Raw genomic sequence first — 12,188 nt, 5'->3', positions numbered from 1 at the left:
AGAGCTCAGGGAGTAGAGCAGGTTGTCCTCCTACCAGAGGGTCGACAGTTCTATCCCAGACCCCAAATTGACCCTGACGGCTGTGCCATTCTCATAGATTGGGTGCTGCTCATAGCACTTTATAAATGTTTGTGTGAGTGGGTGAATGGTACTGTAAAGCTAACCCTAGCCCTTTGCTTGGACATCAAAACTAGACAGTTTTGCTGTGTGCATGCAGCGTCCGATTCACAAAGTTAGCAGCTCCTGAACTGCAACTTTGATGTGTGATTTCTTTATAGTCGCTGAAATTTGTAGTGATCCTGATTGCAAAATATTTACTTTGGCCACAGTCTGGCTCCACCTGAAAATATGATATAATGACTTGGCATAGTTCACCTGCAAGATGTACAGTATGCGTGCACATGCAGCTGCATCTGTCACGCAACATTCAACCATGCCAACAAGGTGTTTAATGTCCACTATCCACTCAAAGCTATAGAGCTATAAACAACTATAAATGGCAGGAAAATATATGTGGTCTTCCAGTTGTGTTCTAATTCATCACTTCAAAAAAGGGTTCTCATGTCCAACTTTTAATTGGTTTAAAAAAAAAAATCTGATTGGTGCTGAGTGCCACAAAATGCCAGTGATGGAACCCTCATTAAAGCAACCTGTTTGCCAAGCCCATTTAGTCCATTTACTGTGGTTTTATATTGACATCTGGCTCCAATGCATACTCCATATACTCCTTTTTTGTTGAGTTCATAATTCCTGTCATCATGACCAACATTTCTGTTTACTTTATTATATTGCTGGCACATTGGTAGTGCAGGTGTAATTGGGGTTGAATTGCCATTCAGTGTGGGCTGACATCAGTCAAAGCCAATCCAATGAGCTCTGTCCTTGTACAAGTGGTACACATCATGACAAAGTGACAGTTTCCACATACATAGGAGAGGTCAGACAGATTCTCCTGAGAGGAAACCAATGTTTCTGCCAGGGAGGTGCCGAGCCTGGATATACTGCACCCAAAAAGAACTGCCATGATCTGATATTCCTTTTTAAATTAAAGTCACAGTTTTGAAAACATTGATATCCTTGTCACATAATGTGATCGCATGTTATACACTGCTGATAAAAATGCTTCATCAGGGAGTTAATGTTGTACCACCAATACTGCAAATACCAGGAACTATGTTGGTAGTGTACGTAACTGACCAAAAATACAGAGCGTGGACAGTACATATTGTAATGTGACCTAAACAATCAAAAATTTGTGAATGTGAAGTTAAAATATCACCAAGGTAACAGTGTTCCAAAAGATGCCAATCATAATAGCATATGTGGATGCACCACAACATGAAATCAGTATCTTCACATTGTGATGTGGAAAGTGGGTCCAAATATAACAATATGGGAGAATCTGGTCCATGATGCACGACTTAACACCTCTGTGCAATTCTACAACATTATGTTCTTTCCACTTTAGTCTGAAAAGCAAGTGTTGTTTAAGGGGAAAGGTTGTGTGGTCTGTATAGGCCTTGACGCTGTAGGCCACAAGTCTGACTCTGAACAAGGGTATATTCAATATGTTTGAGGTTATTGTCTGAGAGCAGATACCATTAAGTCAGCGGTAAAAAGGATAAAAAGAGCAGATTACCACGTAATAAGGAGGTGGAGGTGTTGTTGGTGTTGTCTAGACTTGCCACAACAATCTGCTTCACCCCCATGGCAACAAGTTACCAAACTGGTACTAGGAGCAATCAATTGGAAGCCAATACATTTCACCCTTTGCCAGTGTACATTCATATTACTTGCCAGCATAAAACTGCAGCCTGAAAATCCGTTTTTTGCCTGCTTTATCACATCCATGTGCCTCAGAGGAAAAACTTGACTCTGAATCAAATATTTTGAATGTATTGGCATGAACAGCGTTGTACCAATCACCACAACTTGTCTCCTCCTCATGTGTGCTGATGATGTCAGATCTGCAGGCCGACTGCAGGGAAATGTTAATGACACACAGTAATTTTCTGTGTCTGTGTACAGACTGTGCAGCAACCCATCACAACAATATGCATGCGTATTGGTCATCAGAGAAACATTCAGTGAGCAGCGTGTGTGTGTGTGTGTGTGTCAGACATTTCCATCAGTGTGGCAGGGAGGTAACACTGATTTATCTGTCGTCATTAAACTGGCGCCATTATTACTGTGCCCTGCTCTCCTATTACAGCTGAGCCAGGCCTGCAGCACAACACACACCAACACCTTACTGTACACTCTACATCTGCAGAGCAACGAGCACTGCTTGTACAACAAACATGCAGGGCTGTGTCACATTATTTTGAAATGTAGTCAGCTACTAATCTTCTGCAAAGGTTAGGGTTATTCATGAAGAGCCTAAATACCTGGTTTGCATTCCTGGCTTGAAAGGGTCTACATCAACTAACATCTAACTTGCCCACCTACTGTCAGAACAGATGGGTGAACAGAGGCAATGCAGCAGTGTATGGTAGCGATACCATGCAAAATGTAACTGCCTGAAATATGGGCATGTTAAATATCCCTGTTCAGGGTGAGGCAAAACAATAAAATCCACACTAACCACAGTAAGCAGGAAAGTACTGTTTAACCTTTGTGTAATTTGGGTGAACTGACCCTTTAAACTCAGACCCTGCACCTCAAATAATCCAGAGATTTGAGCTGCAGTGAAGTGCCCTCACTTTGTAGATTTGGCTTCTTGCAGTTACTGTAGAAGGCATTTGTGTTCACATAAAGACACTCCCTGCCCTCTCACACATACACACACACACACACACACAGTGGTTATTCATTCCCTCTGCTGCTGCACAAGCCAACAGATCCTGACTGCTTTCTTTCTTTGAGTGTTTATATATTGTATGTGTAAGATCTCAGAGGCAGATGGTGCTACCAGGCATCTATATGTTTTATGGCCCTACCCGCTCAGACTCAAAGAATTGGGATGCTAAAAATCTTGTAAAAAGGATGAACGGATGGAGCCAATAACGTAATCATGTGGAACACCTGCAAAGTTGCATATGGGTAATTTCAGGCCGACGCTTCGTCAGTTGCGAGGCCCCACCCACCCATATGGAGCGCTGGAGCAGAGGGGGACACCGTCACTCATCCTTTTTCTCTTTCTACCCCACACACCCACAACAACCACAAGCTGCAACACAGGAGGTGTGAGCACACTAGCCTAACTGGGCAACAGCACTTCTTTGTTACAGGGAATTATTACAAATAGATCAAATACTGGACAGTATGAGGGGTATTTTGATGGGTCATTCTGAAGGCTAATCCAAATTTAGTCTTTTGCTCCACTTTTGTGGAGACAACTGGCGTTATCTTGTCTACCATTTCACACAGTGTTGCAATTCCAGTGTCAGGAAACAGGATCGCCCATGCCCACACAAACAGAGCTGTTTTGGCAAACTACCGGCCATGTACACTGGTCAAACTGTATGCAGTAGAGATATCACTCAGTCAGTCAAAAGACAAGAAGGTACCAACTCTCACCCAACGCTATTCATCATGAATGCTACACATTTATAGAAACGCTCACACAGCTTTTTTCAGATTTCAGTGAGTATTGATAACCAGGTAGGCAGAGCATTAGCTAGCAGATGGCAAACAAGCAACTTTGAGTTTCTGAGGCCAAAGCACTACTATGTTTAGAGATGAATCAGGGACAAATGGGAGAAAAACAGCAGGAAAATAAGACAGAAATTGGGACAAAGACTTGATTCTAACAACAACCACAATAAAAATGTCAGGGCACAGATTGATGTATTAATGATTTATTGATCGGAAAAATCATTAAAAAAAACAGCCTTTATCTTTTTCTTGGCCTGCACTGATACAGGGGCGTTGACTCAGTTCTATTGCTGTACAAGAAGTCATATTTTATTATCTGTCTGCACAAAATGGGCATAATTTATGAGTGAAGGTTCAAGTCTATTGCTGATTAATATGGTCAGTCGTCTGTTACTTTGCCGGCTGCCAAGATTTTAGGCTTTCTGAAAAGACAGCCTGTGCAGCTCTGTGTTTGTTGCATGGACGTTATACACAAAAGCTGTGGATGCTTTCTGAGCTGCTGCATGTACATGTTTTGCCAGCCTGATACAATCACAAAAATTAGACGTTATCCAAGTTGCATTTTGGTGAGCAGTTAACCACCACACTGCTGGTTTTAACAGCTCTATTTAGTAAAATACAAGCCTGTCATATGTGCATAACACGGATGACTGAAAAACACTGTTGGGGAACTTCCAGTGAAAATGCTAAATAGTCTTGTTTTTATTTTGGAAAGGTCAACAAGCTACGTTTTGGCTAAAATTATACAGAAGTTAAAATTCATCAATCGCAAAATATAAAGAAATGCTCAATCAGTAACTGGTTAGGATTGTGTAAACCAAATGTAGATAATTTCTTTTGTTGACTGAAGCTGTGTCACAATTCAGGGGCTCCCTTGCACTTAACTGTTAAGTTCAGTTGAAGCCTGATACTACGGCCATCTAGTACCCTATACCATTCCCTAGCTGAAAAAGGGTTTGTCACCAAACCACAGTGAGTCTTGTTCTTTATACTGATATATTAACACCCAGGAGATAAGTGGTTTCATAAATGCTCAAACCATCCCGCCTGACACCATCGATGCAGTCAAGCCCCTAAGATCATAGTTGTTCTCATTATAAAGCATTGCGTTAGTTGTCATGATTGGCTGATGGGATAACTTCAAGAACAAGCAGGTCAACTTGTGTTCTAATGAAGTGCTCGGTGAGTGTGTGTGTGTGTGTGTGAATAAAGTTGAGATGTAGTTTCTCATCATTGCCACAAGACGTAAGTAAAGAGCAACATATTACAGATACGTTTTGAAAAATATATTAAATAAACTGTAAACCGGATTCAGTGTTATGTTTTGTCAAGCACACTCTCGGTCCCACATGGAAACATTACTGTTGACTAACCATGTATCGGTCCACTTGTTCTAGACCTGCAACACGGTGGCACATGTCAGCTGATTAGTGGATCATTGCAGTGTCAAGACGGTGTATTTTTATACTCCTTTTTGTGGCATATGCGATGCAGGACCCTGCTGCTCACAGACCACTGACAGGTGTAACAGTCAAGGACAGTGCTGTCACTTCACATTAAGCGACACATAAATCCGGACAGGGAGTGAGGGGAGCTGATATTTCTGATTCTCTGATTCTCTATCCAGGCAGACATAAATCCAACAAGATGAGCACTATCCGTCTTCTTTTTAATACGAGTGCAGCCCAAGCTACCTGTCGAATACTACAAGTTATTAAAAAGACCTCCTGCTATATATACATGATACACAACAGTTGTTCACACTGGAACACTGAAAAGCCTCGCAACTGAAAATGCTGACATGCACAGTTCTGTCATTCTTGATGCTACTATATCTTTACAGTACATACTGTACATGTATCAGACAAGTATTCTTAGCAATGTCCACAGGCCATGAGTGACTGGTGTAGTACCATCCTCTTTACCAGGAATCAAATACACGTATGGATTTCACATCTGGAATTCTATGTACAAACTGAAAAAGTGTCATACATCCCTTTTCTATTTATTAAGGTGTGTGTGTTATACAATGAGGTGTACTTCATCTTCACTTTGCTTATCAGTGCAACTCTTTCCCCACCAATTCCTGGTCTATTCAAAGGACAACAAACCGTAATTTACCGATTATGGAGCATCCAGCATTTTGCCAATAACAGCTGTAATAATGTTGGACCATAACAAACCGATATGGCCTCATTAATCCATCACTCGTACCCACAGATCATCAAACAGGGAAAATTTCTGCCATCATCATTAATATCAGAAAACTTATAACTTATATTTTACTGACAAGACTGACATTACATGGAACAGATACACTAACACAGGAAAATAAAATAAGAGTGATCGAACACAATATTTGATTGATAGTTTGAAAAAATCCAATCTGTGCTAATTATCTGATTTGCTGTTGAACAATAAATATAACTACAGCTGAGGGTGACGTTCTCGGTCTTCTTCAGTTTTGACTGAATGGGGTCACAAATGTAAATGTTGACCTCCTGATAGAAGTAGATTGGAAATTCAAGAGATTGTCATAGTTGTAACAGTTCATTCTGAGGGATACAGGGTAAGAGAAGACTATTCTCTCTTAGAATGGTGTGAAAAGTCAGTAAGATGGTGTTTGTACAAATGATAACAGCAATCAGTTTGTAGATAATAGGAGGTAACACAGTTTTCTATTCTGGAAGGAGGTGTAACTGCTTGTTAAATGTTACTTTTTAACACATTTCAAATAGTATTCTGTTTAAATCCAGGAGGAAGAAATATCTCAAAGGGAAGTAAAAATCAGGGCAAATAAACCTCTGCCAAGGAGTTTCTGTTTGTTCCAACATTTATGTTTTCTCTTTGTCCGTCTGTCTGTTATCAGGATTATGCAAAAACTACTGTATGGATTACCACAAAATTTGGTGGAAGGATGCGGTACACTTTTAGTGTGGATCACTTTCTCTGCAACGTTTCCCACAGAATTCGTCAGTGGAGGTGTACGCACATATCGGTCGCTATAGTGCGCAAATATTCGGAGTGTAAGCTACACAGACTAAACAGTCAAAGACACTGTGAGATTACTCGGCTCACTCCGGGCAAACACAGGAGGAGAGAATGACGTTTCCAGTGTTCTTTTATTAATAATTGTCCGCCTCGTCAGGCCACCACACACAGCTTGTGGATCCTCACACGCTCACCCACGGCTGCTCCAGCTTCTCGAACCCAGCCTACTGCAAGAGAACAGAACCAGGTTACCAGCGTGCTCTTATTGATTGCCTAATTACCTGATTCTGCAAAGATGTCCGATCACCAGCTGAGCCACTCCTCCCTGTTGTCACACAAAATACTCAACAGCATCGCTGACACAATGTTTTTATCCTAAATCCTAAATGTCCTCTGATATCCTCTGGAGCCATATTCACGTCCGCACACACACTGCAGACAAACTCTCACCTGAGGGCACTCGCGGGGTGTGCGGTAGCATGGCTACTTCTGCTAGCATCGCCTCTTCTGGTAGATTCAGGCTTAAACATGGTGTAAGTGACTCCGTTTCAAGTAGAATTTTTTTTTCTGTTTTATTTTGTTGGAAGGAGTCACCATTTACTCCAATTGTTTTGGATCTGGTTGCAACGCTGTTTAGCCCTGAAACCCCAAATGTGTTTCGTGGTCTCAAACACTTCACCCACCCCTCGGCATAGTGCTGAGTACATAATGAATGAATTTTCATTTTTCGGTGAACTATCCCTTTTAAAGTTGGGTTGAGCAGGTGACAAATAATGCTGCCCACAGCTATATAGAACAAAACACCAAGTTAGAGATCTCCAATGTTAAGTATAAACAGTTGGTCGGCTCATTACAAAACTGTGGCAGGACAAATTAGAATATGGTGGGCCACCACAGTCTAGATAATTAATGTGAAACACTGCTTTGACATGGTGAGATAGGGCATTAACCTTGGCGGAGGTATGCACTCTCAGAACACCCTTCTAGTTGTATAGTCATTGATACCCCTGTATGCAAGTGTGAATAGAATATGGCTTTTTTTCAAAACAAAATGTATATCAATCTCTTTATCTAAATTAGAATTTTCTTCTGGTGGCAACACATCATGGGCTTCAGAAATGTAATTTAACACAAGAAAAGGCAGATAATTGTACCACACTGTTCATAGAGGGTTGAATCGAAGATAGGAATTTTTTTAATTATGTTAACATTTCAAGTCTTAATAAATATTGGAATACATTTCAGTTCATGAATACCAACAATTTTTGCAGCTCACCAAGAGGTTCTCCTTTATTTATTCCATACTATAAAAATGTGTTATATGTGCAGTGAATTTCACATTTGTCTGTGTTTAATGGTAGAAAAGCTGTGTCTGTATATCAGTTAAAATCTGATAGATAGGTGATGTTTTCCTACATGGTTTGGCTTTTTGGTTTATCACTGTCCAGTGCTCAGTGGCTGCAGTAATTAGAAAGGCTGGGACATGCAATTGCAATGTCCTGCTAAAGCCCCGATCACCAATAACAGCATTTATTGTTTTCTAATCAGCAGCCCTTTGGCTGCTCCGATCACTCAGTAAATAATGGAGATGTCAATATTGTCCCGGTCCTGTGACTCTGGAGCCCACTCACGCCCCCGCCCTCGCTCACTTACTTGCTCCCCCTGCTCTCGCTCACCACTATAAGGCAGCCTCATTAATCACACATTACGTTTGAGGACCGTTCAAACTGTGAAGCGTTGAATACATGCACACACAGATGCACACGAGCATGTACAAATGCCAAAAAAGCATTTACGTGTTTACAAAAAACCCCACAAACACAAATATGCGCAAAAAAAGTCACACAAACGACACATATACACACTTCATTTTTTTCCCACACCACCTCCTCCCTCCATACATTAGTGGTCAAGCAGCCAAAATGTCGTGTTGTCAGTGAGGCAGCTCCATTGATTAGCACTTCCAGCTTCTGCTCTGGCCCAGGAATTACCCCTCTAATCTTGTAGTGAGTTATTTGCTGGAGACCAATCAGCCTGATCAGACGAATTACCCTCGTTGTAACTGCCTGGACGCCTGAAGAACTCCAGCAGCACACAAACATGCACATACACACGAGCAGAGACACATCTGTGCAGGTACAGATATGTGTGAGCTGGCCTCACATGTCCAAATACACATGCGAAGGAAAAACATTCCTATTTGAAAACAAATCCTCTCTTGTACATTGTGACCTCTTAAATCATCTGCATAAACACATGTATGCACATACTGCAGGATGCACCTATCACTGCTCTCTATGATCCATGGCCTACCAAACCACAGTGTCTATTAATACAGCTGCTCATATAATACTACATTTCATACAGCCAGTCAATCTCTCAGTCATTTACTGCTCACTTCTGACCACAACTGCAACTTAAAAGCAATTACATTAGAGGAAATACCACTTGATTCAGCAAATACAATTACACTGTACACTATACTTTATCATGGCCTTTCAACTCCTCCTACTGCTGCGGCTTTGTTCTCCTTAATTGGCCACAGAAACACATGAAATATGCTCCATGTTAACATGGTCTAAAGTGGTTTGTCAGGCAGTCTTACTACTTCAAAAGCTTAATGGGATTTAGGGTTGAGAATAAACTGGTGTTAAGATGCCTGAGCAGCATCCAATTGGCATAGGTATGCACATGTTTGTGTGTGTGTGTATAAAAGTTTGTTCCCTTGTCTTTGTCAATATTTGCATAATTATTCATGATCACTACAGTAGAATACAGAAATATTAGCATGTCATAACAAAACAGAATTAAATATAATTTTAAAAAACTATCATTTTTCTATACAAACCCTCCTTTTCCCTCTCACACCCAATATTCCTCCCCTTCCTCCTTCACCTCCTCCTCCTCTCTCATTCTGGAGGGGAAACAGCAGTGGCGACAGGCGAAGCAGAAACCCATTTTTCAGTTTAAATGCCAAGTGGTTATGTAGCATAATATTCAGTCAGAAATTAACCATCTTTCCCCTGCAGCCTGTCAAGAAATAGAGACTGAGAGCAGCGACTGAGGCTGAAGGGGGTGCAGATTTCTCTGCAGAGTTTGAATTATCAACAGTGGTTTTCTTTACTGCCACTGCAGAGATGCCTCAGTCATATTACATCTGAAATACAGAGGCTAAGGCCTGTAGCTCTTAGGGCCAAGAGATCACAACTTTTGCTTTAGATTTGTGCAGCAAAGATTTTAATGGTTCAAGTGTAGTAAAACGAATTTGTCAAAATGCACTTCAACAGCAAAGGTCTGTAAAGACAGGGGAACTCATCTGGTTTGCTTGGGATCTAGAATCCAGCTTGTCCTGGAGCAGCTGATGAGGGATTTGAAATGTAAAGTTCAAGTTTCAGATCAGTTTGAACAGAGCAACAGAGCCACTCTTTCCTCTCACTGAAGCCTAAACTTGTAAAAAGGCAATACTTGGCCATATTATCTCTCATTATAAGACAAAATGGAACTCAGAGGAACATGCACATCAGCCCCTTCTCGTCTGCCCCGGAAACCCTGCGCCACATTTAGGCCCTTTGATTCCTTGGGACCAGGAATGGGATCGATCGGGGCTTTCAGAAGCAGCTCCTCCATCCATTCCCTTGCGTTAACGACAGCCATAACTCACAGCGCTGGCAGGAGGGAAGCATATATATATAAATTTCACCCCCAGAGCTGTGACCTTTCAGCTTTCTGTCTGACAGCTCCTACAGAAAAAGGTGTCAATTAATGACATTTAGAAAATTCTGTATCACTCCCAATAAGTCTGAAGCTTTTTACAGGAACTCTTCTATTGACATTGAAGACTCATGAGGGTTCTGGTGAAGGAGGGAGGGGAAGGGTGAGAGAGAGAGAGGGACTACAACCCATCATTAATGTCTTTTGCTTTCCATGTCATCATTTTGAACTCAGGGTGGTATGAAGGGCATACATCATTCTGATTGTCCTCAGAATGATCTATTAGTCATCACAGATTTCTTTGTCCAATCTCCTGTGTGTCGCTAGTGTTTTTCTAAATAAATAAAACGAGTATATCCTCATACAAATACTATATGCGGAGTAAGATGCAGCAGGGACTTCAGGAATAACATGAATTCCTTTTAGCTTCATAAGCTGAATAATAAGAAATAATGTGCACAGTCGATTTTCCGTTGGCCTTTTCATTCAGTGGCTTTGAATATGAACCTTTTCTCTGCCCTTCTCTGGTCCCATTCAGCTATATCAGTTCCATATCAGTGCAGTTTATGGAGAAGCAGTGCACTGGTTACCTTCTAGTGTTCAGGAGTAAACAGCTGGCGGTGACATAACCTTTCATGTAGCGCCAGACTGTACGTACACAAATAATTGAAACCCTTGACCCTGTCTAGCAGCATGAGGCTGTAAGTACAAACCTGACATTTTGATACTGCTCCAGGGACCCCCTCCACCACTTATTTTTATATTTCAATAATCCATGGTGGTCAAGGAAAGGAAAAAAAGAGAGGGGAGAGGCACGGGAGGTATGTGAGAAATGTGAATGATTAAGATTGTCAAACCCAAATAATGCTCTCAGAAGACACACTATAAATCAGGTTTTGTGACATTTTCTAAAAACCCCAGCGCACAATATTGGTGAAGGAAGCTGGTTTTATAGCTGAAACCACCCATGCAAACAAACACACACACTGCCCCCAGCCTCAAATGCCATTCATTCATTATTAATATAGCATATTTATTTATCTCAGGCTGTACTTCCCCAACCGTTGAACGTCTGTAACCTTTCCAGTGCAATATCTGCCCGTGTTTTGAGGTCTTGATAATGATATCTGGTTGAATGTGTGGGGGGCCAGCTGGGAGGACACTCACCAGTGGGAAGGTCAGGGAACGATGGACATTGAATTTGCTGTGCTGAAAGTACACTAATGCACCAAGTGACAGGCTGCTTGGGACTGACAGCTATTGACAGCGGTGACAGCAGAAAGCCACAGCGCAGCCTCTAACAGTGGAGGGATGGCGCCGGTTTTGCCAGTGACTGAGGCCTGGTCGGTTCAGTCGATGGTTATCTCTTGTCTCTGCGCCCATCATTATTGCCCCCGCTCTTCCTCTCCCTTTTTTTTTTTTTTTTTAAAAAGCATTCACACTTTAATCATTGCCTCTGAGATGTTGTTTGCTGTCACCTCCACCGAATTTACAACGCCATCAACTTCATTTGCATATCTCCTAATATGGACATTTCCAATTGAGGCAGTCCCCCAACTGCTGATGGCTTGTGTGCTTCAGGGCTGTTATTCCCCCACCACTGCCATCTCCCCCATCACGGCAACAATGTCCAGATAAGAATGATGAAGTTAATTCCTGACCTCCCGATTGACTCGTTCCAACCTATTGTCATTTCCTTCATATCAGTGGTGGGTTGAGTGCAAACTGCGTGACCTGCCCTTGTACCACTTCAGTGTGTTAAATCTGGAAAATTAATGTGCACAATTAATGTGCATTCCCAAACCAGCCTAATTTTTATATTAAAGTACAGACAGAACTCGAGCACTCATTTGCTTGAGGACATCAGTCTTAAATCAATAACCAGCACA

The sequence above is a fragment of the Paralichthys olivaceus genome, chromosome 1 (genome assembly GCF_024713975.1).
Source record: "Paralichthys olivaceus isolate ysfri-2021 chromosome 1, ASM2471397v2, whole genome shotgun sequence".
Taxonomy (NCBI): domain Eukaryota; kingdom Metazoa; phylum Chordata; class Actinopteri; order Pleuronectiformes; family Paralichthyidae; genus Paralichthys; species Paralichthys olivaceus.
The sequence above is the reverse complement of the archived record's forward strand: the minus strand, read 5'-3'. Positions refer to the sequence as shown.